The sequence below is a fragment of the Euprymna scolopes genome, chromosome 21 (assembly GCF_053919585.1).
Source record: "Euprymna scolopes isolate OS-2025 chromosome 21, ASM5391958v1, whole genome shotgun sequence".
Lineage (NCBI taxonomy): Eukaryota > Metazoa > Mollusca > Cephalopoda > Sepiida > Sepiolidae > Euprymna > Euprymna scolopes.
In genome coordinates this window covers 83,749,541-83,769,540 of record NC_136502.1, presented here as the reverse complement: position 1 = coordinate 83,769,540, position 20,000 = coordinate 83,749,541, and the positions used below count along the sequence as shown (strand labels likewise).

Below are 20,000 nucleotides of genomic sequence, written 5' to 3'. Positions count from 1 at the left end.
TTCAGATTATTAAGGTTTGTGTGAAGAACAAATGGAGGGATATTCAGCTATGATAGTAAACAAAAAAGGAAGGGTTTATAATTCATTGCAGTGACAGTTGCAACACTAGTTCAATAATTTCTTTAGACTTGTAATTAAGAAAAAAACCCAAAAATAATTGATTTATCAGTAAAATAAAACGAGGAAAAACAAATTCTATATATTTCTTGTATTTTTTGTTATCTCCCTTTAGGATAATATTGGTTTAACTCTGAATAACATGGATGAATATTTGTTCTTTTTTTCCAAAGGAATTCATATCAGCATCATCATTAATAACAATGATTATAGAATAATAACAACAACAACCTAGGAAGCAATTTCTAAGATGAAAGACCAAGGTCAATATATATATATATATATATATATATATATATATATATATATATATATATATATATATATATATATTTTAAGAGAGTATGCTCATTCATAAACAAATTTTATTCCACTATACAAATGCAGGCATTGAAAGAAAAAAAAATATTAGATTATTTTTTTTTATAAACATTTTCTTTTAGAAATCAATACTTTGTAGAGAAGTATTGGTTTTACTTTTTCAAATTTTTTTTTTTTACAGTATGAGAAATTGTTATTATTTTTTTCTGTTTTTTTTTTGCCACATTTTTTAAAATATTTAATTTCAAATTTTTAAGTATTATTATTTTTTAAAATTGTTTTTCAACCATTAAATAACTCATTTATATTATAGACATCTTTTTCTTTCTTTTTTTTTTTCTTAAAAATCAAACAAGAAAACAAACTTAATCTTCACTTTTCTCCTGATGTGTCCCCATCAGCACCAATTGTAAAAGAGGCGGTATTATTATTATTATTATTATTATTATTAACATAAATATTATTAATATTATATAATATTAATATGTCTATCTTTTTGTCAGAGAAGAGAAAAAAATAAGAAAATAATTATCCGAAAACCTAAGTATAATTGAAATTCACAAACAATTTAAATTTATACGACTATATTGTGACACGAATATAATTAAAGCTATTAGTTAGTTCTGTTTTTCTTTCCAGATTTTCTACCAAAAATGCATTAATAAAACTAAACTATAAATCTACAGTAATACACATATATAGAAATACTATGAAAAAGCAGATTTTAATAAAAAAAAAAAAAGAAAAAAGAAAAGGAATATAATCTTTTTTTCTCTTTCCTACTTCGTCCAAAAAATGAGAATTCGGTAGCAAGGAATGGTAATCTGCAAAATACATAAAATATAAGTAAAAGAAAATGAAGAAAATTTTTTTAAAAGAAATTGAAGAAAAAAACTTTCAAAGAAAATGAAAAACATAACAAATCAGTCAAAGAATATTTAATCAATTTTTTTAGGGTTTATTGATTCAATAGTTGCGTGTCGAAAAATAGTGATTTCTTCTTTGGTTTAAGAACACAAATGAACCATAATACTCAATCTTTGCATACGAATCTTAATTTTATATATAAAAAATATGTTGTCTACCAATTTAAAGGCTTTAAAATCATTTTCGAATACCGAAAGCTAAAAAGTAAACGCTGTTGCTATTTCTTTGCTTCCCCACGAGAGCCAACTGTGACCCAAGGTCGATTTTAATGTGACGGGGGGGACCAGCTCCCAAAAAGGGCATCCTAGAAGTAGGCAAAGATAAAAATTGCCTTAGTATAGAAGGGTTTCTCCCCTACATTGACTATGGACAAATTAACTTAAGTGTAGCATCAGAACAGATACTACGCTGTGATCTTACAATTATTTCATCATTATTATAAGAAAAACATTATTATAGATATCAAACACTAAGTCCATATTTATTGATTTATATACGTGAATTATTTTGAAAAATAAATAAATATACACAGACTTATAAAATCAACAAATCATCTTTTTCTTTTTTGTTTATACGTCACGTCACTACACCACATCACATCGGTATACTACATTGCTCACAGCCTTCTTATAGACTTACATATTTGTTTACCAGCAATGCTTCGAGTGAACTACCTTTCCCTTATATAGATAAAAAAAGATGTTTGTCTTGATGGCTGCATAAAATTTGGAAGTTATTTTGAAGCCTTTAAACTGTCTACCCAAAAGTAATTTGCTGATAGAATTCAAATTTATAGGTAAAAAATCAACTACTACAGTTCTGTTTTGCTTGCGCATCAAAGAGATGCGATGAACCGATATTTTAATTAGTTTTATTTTCGAAAGTTGTCGTTTCTAGTGTCAAACAAAGGAAACCTAAGACCAAGTGATATTAACAGCCTTTTATCGGCTTCCTCCTCCTCTTCCTCCTCCTCCTCCTCCTCCTCCTCCTCGCAACTGCCTACATCTTTGTCCGTGTGTTTATGAATGAACGCGGATTAATAAGTCCGCAAGCTCACGTGTAGTTATTGACTGAATTTTAATCTGAGATTTTCATTGTTGTAGAGATCGATAATCAAGATCAATATTCTTCGCTTGATTAAATGCATTGAGAAAAAAAAAAAGGAGAAAATTATTTTAATAAATAATAATTATCTATTAATAAATTGCTTTTCTTTATAATTAGCTTCCTTTATTTGTTCATGTAACCGATGCATATATCATAACAAAGTATAGATTTAAAAAAAAAAAAAAAATTTCCAATAAAATCTCTATTTTTTTTTTTTTTTTTGTGTCAGTCTGCACTTCACTGTCAGTTATGGATATTAGCTGGTAATTTAGTTTACTCCCACAGCAAGAACTGTGACACCAGAGTTGAAAAGTGGGATTGAAAAAGTTAGTGCTCAAGACAAGGAGCTCCTGACTCTGCAAAAGCGGCCTGTGCAGCCTTCTCGGCATTCTCGGCAGGGCGCCTCAGGCTATTAGCAATAAACTAACCCCGTCTCAAAGAGAAAAAGGCAAAGCTGAATCGGCACAGAACCTGCATTACACCACAATCAGCAGGGACCAGATCATTACAGGAATTGTCTAATCTCTGTTGATTTTAGGGGCTAAAGATAAAAATCCCTAGCCGGAATGGGTATTTAGTTCGCTCTCACTGCAAGAACTTAGACACCAGGATCAGAAAGTGTGATTGAGAAGTCAGTGCCCCAGAGGTGGGGGGGCACTTTGACCTGCAAAAAGTGCCTGGGAAGCCCCGCCGGCATTCCCCAGTGAGGGCGCCCGAGGCGATTAGCAATAAACTAACCCCTTCTCAAAGAGAAAAGGCAAGGCAAGAGAGGGTGGGCTTCCTAAAACTGTACAGAACTTTACTGCTTGTGAATGACTATATATATATATATATATATATATATATATATATATATATATGTAGTCATCCAAATACAGTTTCATTGTATCACAACTCATCAGTGCGGCTAGATTAGCAATTTTCCCTAACCAAAGATTGAACCTAGAACCATCGCGTGGATAGTCGGCAGTTCTACCCATCTACCCATTGGAGCGGCGCCCGCAGTGACCTCAACAAATGTCTATTTCAGACAAATATTCGTCCACCACTTTTATAGGGCTCAAGTCGCTTGTCCTTTTATTTACAAACAAAGAGCGAGCCTCACATTTACAGCCAATTAAGATATATATATATCAATAGCAATAGGAATAAAAAGTTTACCTGATAAAAACAAGGCATAAGGGACTACTTCACAAGATCTTCAACTACGGTATAACTGGAAATGTTTTCTCGATCATTAAATCATTTCTCTCCGATAGGCTCATAAGAGTAGTGGTTGATGGGCAGAAATCAGAGGCCCACAGTATTAATGCTGGAGTCCCTCAGGGGTCCATTCTAGGCCCAACTCTCTTCCTGATATACATCAATGATCTCCCAAAACACATACTTAAATCATTCATTGACATCTATGCTGATGACACGACCATCTATAGCAACACATCAAAGGCCGTAAATGACAAAGTTCTCTCAGATTCTCTCTCCTCTGATCTTGAGGAGGTGGCTGGTTACTTTTAATGCATCTAAAACAAAGCTCCTATCTTTACATCATCAACGCTCTAATCCCCATCTGGCATCAATTGAAATGGGTGACTTTCGTCTAGGGGAAGCTCCATGTTTTGATAAGCTTCTGGGCTTGACCTTTACTCCTGACCTGAAATGGAACACGTATATCATGTCAGTTGCCAAGGCCGATGGAAAAATGGTAGGATCCTTCTACTGCTCCAGAAGATCTCTCATCCCTGATACAATTCTCTATCTGTATAAAAGCCAAGTACGTCCAAGGATGGAGTACTGCTGCCATATCTGGGCAGGAGCTGCTAAAAACAGCCTATCCTGCCTTGACAGAGTACAAAATAGGCTTTGTGGCCTAGTGGGTGATGCCCTTTTCTCTTCCCTGCAACCTCTCTCCCACAGGAGAGACGTTGCGAGCCTGTCTTTGTTTTATCTTTACTACCATGGCAGGTGCTCGTCTGAACTCAAATCTTTGGTCCCCCCTCGCCAATCTTTCATGATAAACACCCGCCTAGCTGAAACCACTGTCAAAAATTTTCCCCACTCCTTATCTGGGCCAAAATCATTGAAATGTAGATTCCATGAACAAAGCTTCTTACTTAGAAGTGCACGCTTGTGGAACTCTGTTCCGGTTGCCTGTTTCCCACCTGACTACAACCTGGATGTCTTCAAGTCCAATGTAAACAAATTCCTGATGAACCACCCCCTTAAGTAAAACACTTTATCAAATCTCCAACACTAACGTACTGTACACACAATAACCCTTATCCCCGAGTGGCTTCCGGGCCTTGATAAGTAAAAAAAAAAGTGAAAACTTTAACCTAATATTAATATTTATATATGAATCCCAACCAAATAAAAAAGCTCAATACAAACACAATAGGGGGTAGAGCTTGTCATAAGGAAAAGAAATCAAGATTGTAAATTAACTTTGATCTAAATCGCCTGTTCTTTCTTTCAGTGAATTTTTTCAATTATCGATTATCGATCAGACAATCTAATACAAAACCTATCTTAGAACACTGTCAGATACATAAAGTACTTTTGTGTGAAATTTCCAAAACATCATCCCGCTATTTTGGAGTCCATAGGCTCACATGCACCCCCTCACCACGCACACACAGACAAAGTTATTTTTATATAATAGTTGATAGATAGATAAATAGATAGATAAAAAATATTATATATATAGATAGATAGATAGATAATATATATATATATATATATATATATATATATATATATATATTTTGTGTACAGAAAGTTGTTAGTTGAGACAGGTCATTGGTACCGTCGGTTTCAAGCCCGATAATAAGGCCCGTTTAAGGTATCCTTATCGAGCTCTCTTCAGCCAATATTCGTCTATCTTATAACCGGAAGTGTGAAGTATATATACCTCGCGAGTCCACGTTCAAATCTCGTTTTGTTTAATCCCCCCCTTTTTTTTTTTTTTTTTTTTTTTTTTTATCTATCTATATCTATATATATATATATATATATATATATATATATATATATATATATATATATATATCGGGTAATGTAATACCTAATTTTCAACTTTGAATTATTTAAATTTAAGATCTAATTTCGAAAAAATGTTTTTTTTAATATATGAATCGATTTTAATTTGAACCCCATTTAATTTTAAAATCTCTTTCCTTATGTATAAAAACTTTAAAATCTGTATTGGTATCGGTTAAAAACTTAAAAATTCGTTTAATTATATCGAACATTTAAAAATTTCCAAAAATACGTTTAAAGTTTTAAAAAATATATTTTTAATTATATCGAATCACGTTTAAAAATTTCGAAATACGTTTAAAAATTATTTTTTAAAAACCCAAATCTTTCAAGGTTTGGGGAAGTGAGTATTTATCTAATCCTAAGTGATTTCCCTAGTTTATTAACATTATTATATTTTTCTATAGTTTTAAATTCGAAATAGATTATAAATTACATTTATAAAATATTATATATATATATATATGACATTAATTAAAAATCTATAATATAATTGCGATTAAAATCCAAGTTTATTATATATATATATATATATATATATATATATATATATATATATATATAAGAAAAAGAAATTAAGACTAAATTAAAATTTACAAGTAAATTTATTGTTCAACAGAATACTCTAAAAACAATTTTCAAGAAATTCTTATTCTGCGGAATTTAAAGGAATGCTATTCTTCTCTTCATTCGCTGCAGAAGGATTTCTTGAAAATTGTTTTTGAAGTATTCTATCGAACAATTACTTGTAAATTTTAATTTACAGTCTTAATTTCTTTTCCTTATATATATAAAACGTAAGTTTAAGAAGCCCATTTAATGAAAACATTTTTTTAAATAACAAATATTTGTTTAAAAATTAAATTTTCGGCAAGGATAGCGCCTTCATCAGGATAGAAATAGTTTGTGCTTTTTTTGTTCTTTTTTTTTCTTCCTGGCATGTTATCACTTGTAAAGTAAGAATTTATGTGGTCTTCTTCAACGGTGATATTTTAAATGGTCAAGTCTGAAAGAACGTGTGTTTTGTTTTTTTGTTTTTTTTTACAAAGGCGTCACCACTTATCAAGGCCGATAGGCCACTCAAGGATCAGGTTTAAAGAGTGTAGAGTAGTCAAAAGGACAATATAGTAATCGATAGTAATGGAAATTCGGTAAATTTGTTAACTTAAGTGGAACGGCTCATCAGAAACTTGTTCACGTTGGACTTGAAGACAACCATATTGTAGTCAGCTGGAAAGCAGGAAAACGGAAGACAATTCCACAGGCGTGCAGTTCTAAGAAAGAAGCTTTGATCATGGAATCTATGTTTAGGTTTAGGCACAGATAAAGAGTGGGGAAAATTATTGATAATGTTTTCAGCTAGTCCAATGTTTCTTGTGAAAGTTTGGCGAGGGGGGACCATAGATTGAAGCTCAGTCGAACACTTTCCATGAAAATAACGATAAAGCAGAGACAAACTCGCAACATCTCTTCTGTGAGATAGAGGTTGCAGCAAAGAGAAAAGAACATCTCCCACCAGGCCACGAAGTCTATTTTGAACTCTATCAAGGCAGGACAAGTCTTTTCTAGCAGCTCCTGCCCATATGTGGCAACAGTATTCCATGCTTGGACGTATCTGGCTCTTATATAGATAGAGAATTGCATCAGCAGTGAGATATCTACTGGATGATAGAAGGATCCAACCATTTTTCCAGCGGCCTTGGCAACAGATTTGATGTACGTATTCCATTTAAGATCAGGAGTAAAGGTCAAGCCCAGAAGCCTGTCAAAACTTGAGGCCTCCCCAAGACGAGAGCCATTCATTTTAATTGATGCCAGATGTGGATCAGAACGTTGATGATGTAAAGATAGAAGCTTGGTTTTAGATGCATTAAAAGTAACCAGACACTCCTTTTCCCATTGTACAACGTGATCATGATCAGAGGAGAGAGAATCGGAGAGAACTTGGTCGTTTACTGTCTTAGATGTGCTACCATAGATGGTAGTGTCGTTAGCAAAAATGTCTACGAATGATGTAAGGATGTTATTTGGAAGATCATTAATGTAGATCAGGAAAAGAGTTGGGCCCAGGATGGACCCCTGAGGGACTCCAGCATTTATACTGTGAGCTTCTGATTTTTGCCCACTAACTACTATACATAAATTAAATTATGAAGGCATTTTTTCCGTGATAAAAGCGTTGTTTAGATTTCAATTGAAAACATAAGTTTAAGAAGCAAATTCAAGTCTTTTTTTTTTTTTTTAGATCCGCGTTAGATTGTTTGAATTAGAAAAAAATAAAATGAGGAAGTATACTATGCTCATTTGCGAAACAAGTAATGCCTGGGAGGATGGCTTCCTAGGACTGAGCCAAACTTTTCCTAATTTAGACAGAATGGTTAGGCCCTTTATCTATTTCCTTCCCATGCCAGAAAGATATGACACAAGGTCAGTTTAATGTGGGAAAACTAACTCCTCTGAGTGCATCCTCTGAAAGTATAAAATAGCCATGAACGAACCTGTTGGCATTCCCCAGTAGCAGCACTTCAGAAGACAGTTAAACCAATCTCCTTCTCAAAAGAGGAGGTAATGACTGAGAGGATTGCTTCCTAAACCAAACCAGACATTATTCCAACAAAGGAAGATTTGCAAGACCGTCCCTAGATTGTCAGAATGATGTCAAGAATTCTCTCCCATTGGTTGAGATAAAATACTTAACTTGCACAGCCAACTAAATTCCTCATTTAATCCCGGGCAACGTCGGACCTCCCTGATAGTATATATATAAACAAAATAACTCTTGATATCTACATGATAAAATAATAGCAAATTTATTTGGAGTAAATTAGATCGTATGAATCCTCTCAGAGTATATTTAAATATTGCTGATACAAAAAAAGAATAAAAAAATTAAAAATTAAAAAATAAGCTCAATGGTTAAAAACAAAGTTTACATATTATGGTTTCCTCCCAACACTACTATAAAAATTATCAAACTTATCACTGACATGATATATTTTCAATTCAATAATAATTTGTACAAGCAAAATTTCAGTCTTCCTATGGGTAACCCTTTTAGTAGAGTACTAGTCTCCCTATTCTTAGAATTCCTAAAATATGGCCGTTTCAAGATTATATTACGTCCAAACACAGAATACTTCAAATATATTGACGATATTTTAATATTTCTTTCTGAAAACACGCGCATAGATAATATTAAAAACAAATTAGACACAGTCGAACCCTCCATAAAGTTTACCTATGAAACAGAAAACAATCACTCAATAGCATTTCTAGACATACTTATAATAAAATCCAGCAACAAGTTGTCCTTTAAAGTTCAACACAAAACTACACGCAAAAAAATGATTACATACATTTCTACTCACACCATAATAACAAAATAAAAACAGGAATGATAATGGTTTTCTTCCTACGTACATTTAGAATTTGTAAACCAGAATATCTGGACGAAGAATTCAAATGCACCATAAAACCTTTGAAAAAATTGCAATACACAACCTATGCTATATTGAATGCTAAAAAGAAACAACAACAACAACAACAAAAAAGTACAAATATTTTACAGAAACAATAAGCCAAAATAATATACACCAGACACTTTTCTCATAAACAGACATCTTCTTTTACCTACACACGCCAATAATACAATCATTTGCAACACTCTAAATAAACTAGGAATTCCAATAAAACAAAACACATTACAAACTATAAAACAAACATTAAAAATAACAAAACATCTCCAAAACAAACCAATATATATATATATATATATATATATATATATATATATATATATATATATATATATATATATATATATATATATACACACACACACACACACACACACTGTTCCATGGCGTAATTGTCATCATATATACGTTGGTATGGAAACTAGAGAAAAGGCTTTGTGAACATGGAAGAGAAAAAAAAGAAAAAAAGCAAATCCCTGAATGCATTATTCTCTCATTCGTTTAAATATGATTATTCGGCGCTTCTACACTATTAGGACGAAATTTCAGAAATCGTGAAATAATGGTATCTATGTATTCCTCATATTTTTAAGATGATTATATCCAAAAATTAGGAAAATCGATAACGTAGAAAATTATTTATTAAAGAAAATAAAAAATAGAATTTGATGAAAACGGTCGTGCGAGTTAATTCCCTATAGACCCAAAAACGACTGTGCCAATTTTTATGAAATTTCACACAAAGGCACTTTATGTGGCTGGCAGTATTCTTAGATAGGTTTTGTATAAGAATGCCTCCGATAATTATTGATAATGGATAAAATAAATAATCTGATGAAAGAAAGAACAGGCGATTTTGACTAATCAAAAAAGCGGATTTTTATGAAATTTCACACAAAGGCACTTTATGTGGCTGGCAGTGTTCTTAGATAGGTTTTGTATAGGAATGCCTTCGATAATTATTGATAATCAAAATAATCTGATGAAAGAAGGAACAGGCGATTTTGACTAAAGTTAACACCTTATACAGCCTAACATCACAAGTGTGTTTGAGAAGTTTTATTACTGCATAAGCTGAAACATTCGACATATAGAATAAACAGCAGGTTCTTTGATATGATAGGGGTGCGTTCGAAATGAATGTTTCAGTTTAGAGCACAATTGAAACATGATACTTGACTTTTGCATTTTAAACTTTAATTCAAGCCGTTATATATAAAAATAATTTTATAAAATCAACAGTATATTCTCTACAGTACAATGGAGACTACAATGTATTGATAACCGTTACTACAAGATGCCTATGAGCTTCTCAGTGCACTGCGATGGGTCCTCAATTAAAGCAGGCAATCAATCGATTTGATTTAAAAATGGGCGATTTCACCGATTTTGATAAGAATAAAAATATGAGCATGTGAAACATTCGTTGATCATCATTCGATTCCGCGCAATATTGAGGCTCTAAGTGTATCAGAATTTGGGGGGAATTTTTGACACCCCTCACACGAAACTGCGAATAAAATATAAAAAACTCATAATTTCTCTTTTAAAAGTGGGTTGTTTATTTTCTTTATGAAATATACTATTAAGGTTGTTTAAAAAATAATAAAAATATTATTTTTTTTAATTTAAAAAAAAAAAAACAGTGTTTACACAGTGCTGGCGCGCCTTCATGCAGCCATTTTTTTACGTAATGAAATCAATTGAATTTTATGAGTTAATTTTTTTTCAATTTTTAAACTTTAAAAATCTATCAAAATTTTTCTATTGGTTAAATTTTGATGATATTTTCAGGGTCAATGTGAAATTTTATGCTGTTTCCAATAAACGGAACATAATATTTTAGACAAACGTTTTTTTTTTTAATTCACCCCCCCCCTCATTTTTAAATGTCTATTAAAATTGTAATAATACATTTTTGTACCAAAGTTTTACATATCACAAATTGAAGATAAAAGATTAATAAATAATATATTCAAATTTAAAACAAAAAAAAATAGTTTTGTGCAAATTTACCTGTAAATCAAAAGTTTAAAACCATTTTTTTTAAAAACCACATAGTTTTTTGTTTTTTTTTAAATGAAACCTTATAATCTTCTTATATTGCACAGAAAGTTTCGTTTTATTACGAAAATTATTTCTATTTCATTCAATGTTTTTTTTTTTTTTAGATATTAAAAAAAAATTCACTCCATAAAGTGTTATTTAAATATATTAAATCAAAAACTCGTGTATTTCTTTGAGAAAAGAAAAAAAAAAAATTCATGAACTATGTTTTTTTTTTTAAAGCAAAAAATTATAAGTAAAATGTGACTAGTTTTCAGGTATGGAGGCACAAATTTCTTTACACGCAAGGCTAGATGGCTAACGCAAACGTATGGTTTTTACTTCCTTCTGTCCACCCGTAGTTCAAAACAATAAAAAAAACTACTTCCGGTTTTGATAAAAACGTAGAATGTTTGCGTCATGGCAGGATTTTCAAATAGGCATTTAAAAAATTCTTTTATTCAAAAAATAAATGGATTTTAAAATATAAATATGGATAAATTCTGAACAATAAAGAATGGAACTAAACATTCAATAGTATTTTTTTATAGGTAAGTGATTTTTGGAATTTATATCGATTTTTTATAATCGACATAAGTTAAATTTTTTTTATTTTCTTCAAATCTTTTGAAAGAAAACCGATTTTAAAAAAACAAATATTGTATAATTTGCTATTAAACCTGTTATTTTTTAAAAATTTGGTCTTTGCTCCTTTAAGTGAAAAACAATTAGGGTTTGATTTATATTTCAAGTAGTCATAAGCTTCGAAAAGATAGTAAGTTGAATTATTAGTTCTTATCACGTCATTTTTAATGGCCGCTTCTGATACACCTATCGAGTGTCCCTGCTAATAAATATGTGATCACCTTTTCGGCTGAAGCTATAAAATATGCTAACTGCAGCTGAAAGAGGAGAAATACCTCTCCCTCATGAGAGGATCAACTGTTGACCATGTGTGAAGACTTTTGATACTTGATGACAGGAATCTGGTTGCTGAACAGTGCATGTCTCAGTGACCTGAATGGTCAGATAACTTTTATATTCACGATTTGAACAATTAGCTGATTTCCTCAAGTCCTAGTACATATATGGTTAGTCCTGACTTGTGACAAATAATTCATTTTGTTTCAAGGGTTCTAGAAAAAAATGGAACAAGGCCAACAGAATTTAGATGATAAGACGTTGATCACTATTAAATTGTGCAGTCCAAAATACATTGTAGTCTACATTGCACTGTAGAGAATCTACTGTTGATTTTATAAATGATTTTTTATATAACGGCTTGCATTTAAGTTTAAATGAAACAGTCAAGTATCATGGTGCAATTGTGCTTTAAACAGAAGCATTCATTTTGAACGCGCCTCTGCCATATCAAAAAACCTACACTTGGTTTTTATATGCCTGGTCTTTCTGCTTGTGTGGTGATAAAACTTCTCAAATGCACTTGTGATGTTAGGCCGTATAAGGTGTTAACTTTAGTTAAAATCGCCTGTTCCTTCTTTCATCAGATTATTCATTTTATCCATTATCGTTAATTACCGAATGCATTCTGATACAAAACCTATCTAAGAACACTGACAGATACATAAAGTACATTTGTGTGAAATTTCATAAAAATCGGCCCAGCCATTTTGGAGTCTTTAAACAACACTCTCTCTCTCTCTCTCTCTCTCTCTCTCTCTCTTCCTCCCTCTCTCGCACACAGACAGACAAATTTCCTTTTATATGATAGTAGATTGTATATTTACAGATATTTTAAAACAGTGATTTATTACATAAAAAGGCCTTACACTATAGAGTACATTCTTTGCTACAAACAAAAAGTACATAGCAAGCATACCCGGTGAACCAAGTGCAAGTGAAATACAAACGATTGCACTGAAAGGGACGGCTAGAATCCTGAAAAGATCTCTTTGTTGGACTCACTAAAATAGGAGTAAATGTCAGACATCGTGTTGGATGTCCCATTCCCTAGAAGAAAAAGTTTAAGAAAAATGAAAAAAAAAAAAAAGAGAGAAATAAAAAATTGTAATCAGATTTTTCAAAATAAAAACGCCCCACTTATCAATATATAAACCTTACTTATTTTTTATTTATTTATTTTTTTTCAATCTTTCTATGATTCTGGATACACTGTGTATTTCTTGTGTATTGATCTAAATTGCAATGTTTCCATAAAGATCTGATTAAACCCAGCAGCATGTGCCGCATTCTTAGATTAGTAACTTCGCAGCTATTCTTAATCTGCCAGCTGAAACATCTTCCAAGAAATTTAATCCTCAACTTATAAGCTGATGTATGTGTGGAAAAGAGAACATTTTCAAGTTCATACATTTTTCCATGAAGATAATTAAAAAATTGACTTCAAGGCACATTCATCATATTTAAATAGACGCATAGCCACACACACACACACACACACACACACACACACACACACACACACACACACACACACACAATATATATATATATATATATATATATATATATATATTCATTCCAGATTAAAATTATCCAAAAGTAAAAAAAAAAACATTGAATTACAACGAAGTTGTTGATAGTGCTCAATTAAAAAGAGCAAGACATTATTTTATTCAATTTAGGCAAACAAAATTACCATAAGTCGCTACAATAAATTCGCTGCTTCAGTCTTACAAGACATCGTTAGGTGACAAGACACCTCTGTTCTTATTCAAGGTCAGTTATTTAATGAAAATGGAAACTGAATTAAAAACAGAAAAGAGAAAAATAAAAGAAAAAAAGAAAGGAAAAGGTCCCAAAATTTTTCCTTTCTACTTTTCTCTTCCTTTTATTTTTTCTATTTTTTTATTCGGTTTCCATTTTCATTAAATGACTGACCTTGAATAAGAAGACAGATGTTTTCTCACCTGATGATGTCTTTTAAGACTGAACCAGTAAATTTATTGTAGCGACTTATTGTATATTGTTCTTGTATGTGATTTCTTAAAATTAATCATCTTGAGAAAGTCTTGAAATAATGGCCAAACGTCGATGGATACATAAATAATTTTGATTTTACCTTTCTCATCCTCATATATATATATATATATATATATATAATTTTATTCAATTTAGGTAAATAAAATTCAGACGAAGTCTCTAGTTACTACTAACTAGCTAACTGAAACATGCTCATGACTGTGTAGCAACATATTACTGTTTAAGTCAAAACAAATAAAGAGTATATATATATATATATATATATATATATATATATATATATATATATATATATAAAGAGAGAGAGATAGATAGATAGATAATTATTAATTTCTGAATCTATTTCCATATAAAATCAGTCAAAGATAAACTATTAAAATAATCCAAAAATATATATGTTTACATTAATTTCTAACAGAAAAGCATGAAAGTCACTCGTTTCTTTGTGTACGGTTAACAGATTTAACATATCAGCAATTTATAGCCTTCTGGAAATTGACTGCACACACACGTACAAAATACAAAGTGATAATTTTTACTAAAAAAAAAAAAAGAAAAGAAAAAGAAAAGAAAAAAAGCAGATTATCTAAATTGATTAATAAATAATTACAGAATATACGAAACATGAGAATGGTTTCCTTGATAAGCTTCTTGCATATCAGACATTAAGTATTAATATGAAGTTGTATTCTAAATGCATCTTAATAGTTTCCCCTGGCTTAATTTAAACCTTCAGCCTCTCAATTCCTTTGACTGCTTATTCCTTCATCCATTCAAATATCGAACGTCTTATCCGCCTATTAATCTCTTTTATACACAGGCCCATTTCTTCATCATTCATCTACATCACAAGAAAGCCAACACTTCCCATCAGCTATTTGGATGCATGAGTAGAGAATCGATCACGGCTGCAGGGACTGAGATAAGCTTATGGCCCTCTTTTCTCTCTAGTAGTACTTTTCATTATACACTCAACCTCTTTTTTTTCTTTTTTTTTTTTTTACTTTATTCAAACACGCTATAAGTATGAGGGAGTAGTAGTAGTAGTCGTCATCATCATCATCATCATTAGACAAAACTACCAAAAATTCAAATCCAATAATCTATCATTTACACCACTCCATCAAAAAGAAAAAAAACAAAACAAAAAAAAACAAAGTGCCACCAGCCTTGGTTAAAGCTATATTAAATGATCGTGAGGGGTCAAGAGGGATGGAAAAAGAAAAAAAAAAAAAACTAAGGAGAGGGAGCCCCATCCAAACATCCACTGAAAGAATGTGAACAGTGTTGGAACCAAACGTTGTGAGGCTTATTGTATTTATTTGCTCCCCCACCAAAGCAAATTAGACACAAGGCCGTTTTTAATGTGGGGTAAAAACCAGCTCCCCTAAAAGTAGGCAAAAAGGGGGCACTCTGGTTACCAAAAATAATAATTGTCCCAGTATAGAGGGTTTCCCCTCCATTTACTGATACAAATTATCTTAAGCGCAGCATCTGCAGAACAGATGCTACACTTTGATCCCGGCCCAAAGGCCAAAGGCTTATTACCATTCAAATTCCATAGAAAGCCAACAGTCATTGTCGGTGAGAAATGGCTGCTGCGATAACACAAAATTATTTGCAATGGCTATCAGAAAAGGCTGAGAGTGCTGGAAATTTTGTGAGACTTGTTGTCATTCAGACTCCAGGTCACTAAGCCATGCACTGTTCAACAACCAAATTCCTTTCATCAAGTATCAAAAGTCTCCACACATGCTCAACAGTTGATCCTCTCATGAGGAAGAGGTATTACTCCTTTTTGAGCTGCAGTTAGCATATTTTACAGCTTAAACCAACAAGGTGATCAGATATATTTAGTTTATTATATATTTACAGATATTTTTAAATTTATTACTTAAAAAGGCTGTAAACCAGAAGATACATTCCTTGCTCAAACTAAAATAAAAAAGATTGTTGTTGGTGGTGAGAGATCACTGGTGAGTACTCATGTTCGAACTTTTATTGAGCAAGAAATAATAATGATGATTAAACTGCTAAGTTTTTGTTTTTCGAATAATGAATGTCTTCTTAAATTTCCTGTTGGTTTATGAAGACATAAATCGACAGAATGGTATACAGAGGTTCAGAATCTTTGAAATGAGGATTGATATGTTCATCATCGTTTGCATTATTGGAACCACTATCTTCCTCTTGAATATTTTCACAACATTTCGGCCAATTTAACTTCCAACCTCATCTAAGTGCATCTTTTCGAAATTGGGAATTATTATTCTCCTCTTGATTGTTATTTTTACGTTTCGGCCAATGTAACTTCTCACCTTGTCTAGGTGAATCTTTTCGAATTTGGGAATTATTGACGTTTCTGACTTTTTGAGATGAGGATTGGTTATTCGTATTATTTTGATTCATCGGACTACTGTTCTCATCTGGAGTGTCATTTTCACAACATTTCGGTCGATGTAACCTCCAACCTTCTTCAGGTTGAAGGTTCAATCCTCAGTGTGGGCGATCGAAAAATACAATTGCGAATTACTTACGAGAGGGCCTTTTTTTTCCATGGAGGTCACACTTATCAAGGCCCGGAAGCCACTCGGGATATGGCTGATGGAACAAGAGCATGCTACCCCCATGAAGTAAACAAAGAGTTCCACTCGAAATTCCGAATTCCCGAATTCGACAGAAACATTCACGAGTTCGACAAGATACACCTGAAGAAGGTCGGAGGTTACATTGACCGAAACGTTGTGAAAATCACTCTGTAGATGAGAACAGTAGTCTGATGAATGAAAATAATTGGGAATTATTATTTTGAACTTGAGAAACTGTACACAATTTTCAACTGGATCCTATTCTGTCAACCATAATCGGTTATAACAGTTAAGTAATTTTTTATGTTATTCTTAATGTTGTGAAGACTTAACCTGCAACCTTCAGAAGATTTAGAACTGATTGATACTTAACACGTTTATCCGTTGCACCATGTGTCTAAACGCCGTGAAAAGAACAACAAAGATGATGATAATTTTTCGAATAATGCATGCATATCTTATTATAAATTTTCCTAATGTGTGTGTGTGTGTGTGTGTGTGTGTGTGTGTGTGTGTGTGTGTGTGTCTGATATAAATGTACAGAAGCTATCACAGTCACCCATAGAGTATCGATATACTGTACGATGGAGAGGTACGTATGAGGACTTGTTGCATTTCATTTTTATTTTAACTGATACAAAATAAGATGCTCAAGCGTGTACCGACTGAGAACTGTTGGGTAAGGGTTGGAGTTTCATTTAAGAATTACAATTAGTATTCTTAATTTAATTAAATTGCATATAAGAATGTTTTTAGCCCGTGCTTATTACCAGTATATTTAATAATAAAAGCGGCATTCATAATATTAGAATGTTAATCTCCTAATCCCCTTCCTTCCCAGCTATGAGAAAATAGCTTTACTGCCTTGTGGATGCCTTGAGAAAGGCAAAGGCGAAGGGAGTAAACCTCGACAAAAAAACTGATAGGTGGATGGTGAAACACTGCAATGCCTTTCTGGCAACTCCTGCAGCTGCACTGGCTCCGACCGTATGAAGTTGCCTTCTTGTCAGACTTTGTTTGATACGTCGAGACAGGGACCCTGTTAACTGGGAAAACCTACGTCTCCTTATCACCCACCCAGGCCTACATCTGGAGAGGCAACTCCTGCTTTTCTTTATGTATTAAATCAAAAAAAAAAAAAAAAAAAAAATTAAAATCAATTCGAAATACATTTTTAAGAACACAACTAATTTTTAACTACAAATAACTAATAAATAAACGTACTGTGCATAGTATTTACAGTACATATCACTGTATTAAAAAGCCATTAATCAAAAAAATAGAAATAGACTAGCTCTATTATATATATATATATATATATATATATATATATATATATATATATATATATATATATATATATATATATATATATATATATATATGATTTTTTTCGGGGGGGGTTTCTAAAAACTAAAAAGTTTTTGAAACTTCTATGTTTCATTTATATGTTTAAAATACATACATCATAATCCTATCTGCATACGCATTTTTTAAAATGTTTTACAAATTGTTAGCACCATTTTTATTTTCCGGTCATAAAAGATGACTAAGTGCTTTCAAGAGATTATAATAACGCGTGAACAGATCGATAAACTACAAAGTCGTAATAACACATCTTTTTTACCAATAAACCTACTTCAGGAAAGCAGTAACATTTATCTAAGCATCTTGTGTTTTTTTTTTCTTTAAAAAAATACAGATATTGTCTGTGAATGCGTATACTTTATATATATATATATATATATATATATACATATATATATATATATATATATATATATATATATATATATATATATATATATATATATATATATATATATATATATATATATATATATAGTCATCCACATACAGTACTGTTCGTTGTATCACAACTCATCAGTGCAGATAGACATACACTTTTCCCAGCCATGGATCGAGCCTACAACCAGTCGGCAGCTCTAACCATCGGACCAAGAATCAGTGCCCGTAAATATTTCTCCTCAAATGCTTATTAAATTAGCATTTGCCCGTCGCACAGTGCTCAAACTGTCAGTTTGTTTACAAACAAACAGTGGGCTTTGCTTAATCACTTAATTTTACAGGCGGTCTGCTAGTGTGTGTGTGTGTGTGTGTGTGTGTGTGTGTGTGTGTGTGTGTGTGTGTGTATATATATATATATATATATATATATATATATATATATATATATATATATATATACACACTAGCAGACCACCTGTTAAATACGCTTAAGTATATTTTGATTAATGCATATTTCGTGTTTATTATTATTTATTATGTTATATTGGACCAATAATAATTTAAAAAGTTAAAAAAAAAAACAAAGATGACTTGTGCGCCACCACTGAGAATCGAACCAAAATGTTTAGCTTACAATTTACTTTTTCCTTTGACACTAGTGCCTGAGCTAAAAACATGTTTGCTGCAATGCTAAAAATTAAAACATGAACCAATAGCTATTACGTTACGCATGCATATTAGTAAAACTGTCGTTCAACCATCACCTGGTAAATTCCATTTCTTTGATTTTCAGATTTTGCACCGATTTTCCTCGGCTAAAACACAAATATAAAGTTTCACATGGGTTCGAATACCCTATATATTAAGTTTCGTGTCTGTAAACCAACAACTAACAAAGGAGTTTGGTAGGCAACATTTTTTAAAAAAATATATATACGCATACATAAATATATATATAGAAAGAGGTTTGTGTTTACTATAACCTTTTTATGCAAGTATTACGCAAGTATAAATCATGTAGAATATTTGCAGGAATATAATTACATGTAATAGTTAACTAAAGATGATCATCCCATGAAAGAACAAAAAAAAACAATAGGAATTAATTGAAATGAATGTTTAAAAGAATATGCAAGTTAGCTAGATCTTTTGCAGATGAATGCAATTTCGTGACCTGTATATAAATAAGTTGTATTTTCTTTTTAAATAAATAGAAAAAAAGTTTATAATATGAATATGAATACACACAAAGAATACAAATTTACAGGAGTGTATATATATATATATATATATATATATATATATATATATACACACAAGGGCACAATATTTTTCAGACACTTTGAAAAGTTACTTCAAGGTGGTTACTAGTGCCAAAAACTTTTGAGATTGTAAGTACGTAGTTGAGGAGTGAAAATCCACTACTAGTGCAATCATGTTTTTAGTTTGGCTTTGATGATTTTAGTTTTATGTGATTTTTGCAAAAGCTTGCGCAACATTATTTTTTTGGACATGACAAAAAATCCTATTTTATTAAAGCTATGTTCATGTATATGTTACTGTATGCAACATTTCTGCTTGTACACTAAGCTGTCATCATTAAATCAATTATCTGTTCTATTTTACTGGCAAAACAATTAAGTTTAATGAGGTAAAATGCATTCAAAAG

At 31.5% G+C, this 20,000-nt stretch overlaps 2 protein-coding genes across 3 annotated transcripts in view; both read right to left on the bottom strand.

Moving 5' to 3' along the window:
* Positions 1-291, bottom strand: part of LOC145242857 (protocadherin Fat 4-like) — a 154,864-nt gene extending 154,573 nt beyond the window's left edge. Inside the window, exon 1 of the mRNA XM_080105972.1 lies at positions 1-291. This exon is cut by the window's left edge and continues 211 nt beyond it. The gene's annotated coding sequence lies outside the window, so the exon portion shown is untranslated.
* Positions 292-446: 155 nt separating this feature from the next.
* The window catches only part of LOC145242530 (protocadherin gamma-B4-like), a 159,903-nt gene continuing 140,349 nt past the window's right edge, over positions 447-20,000 (bottom strand). For both annotated transcript variants that reach the window (XM_080105605.1, XM_080105606.1), the window contains one exon: positions 447-1,262. The gene's annotated coding sequence lies outside the window, so the exon portion shown is untranslated. The remainder of the gene's footprint in view (positions 1,263-20,000) is intronic.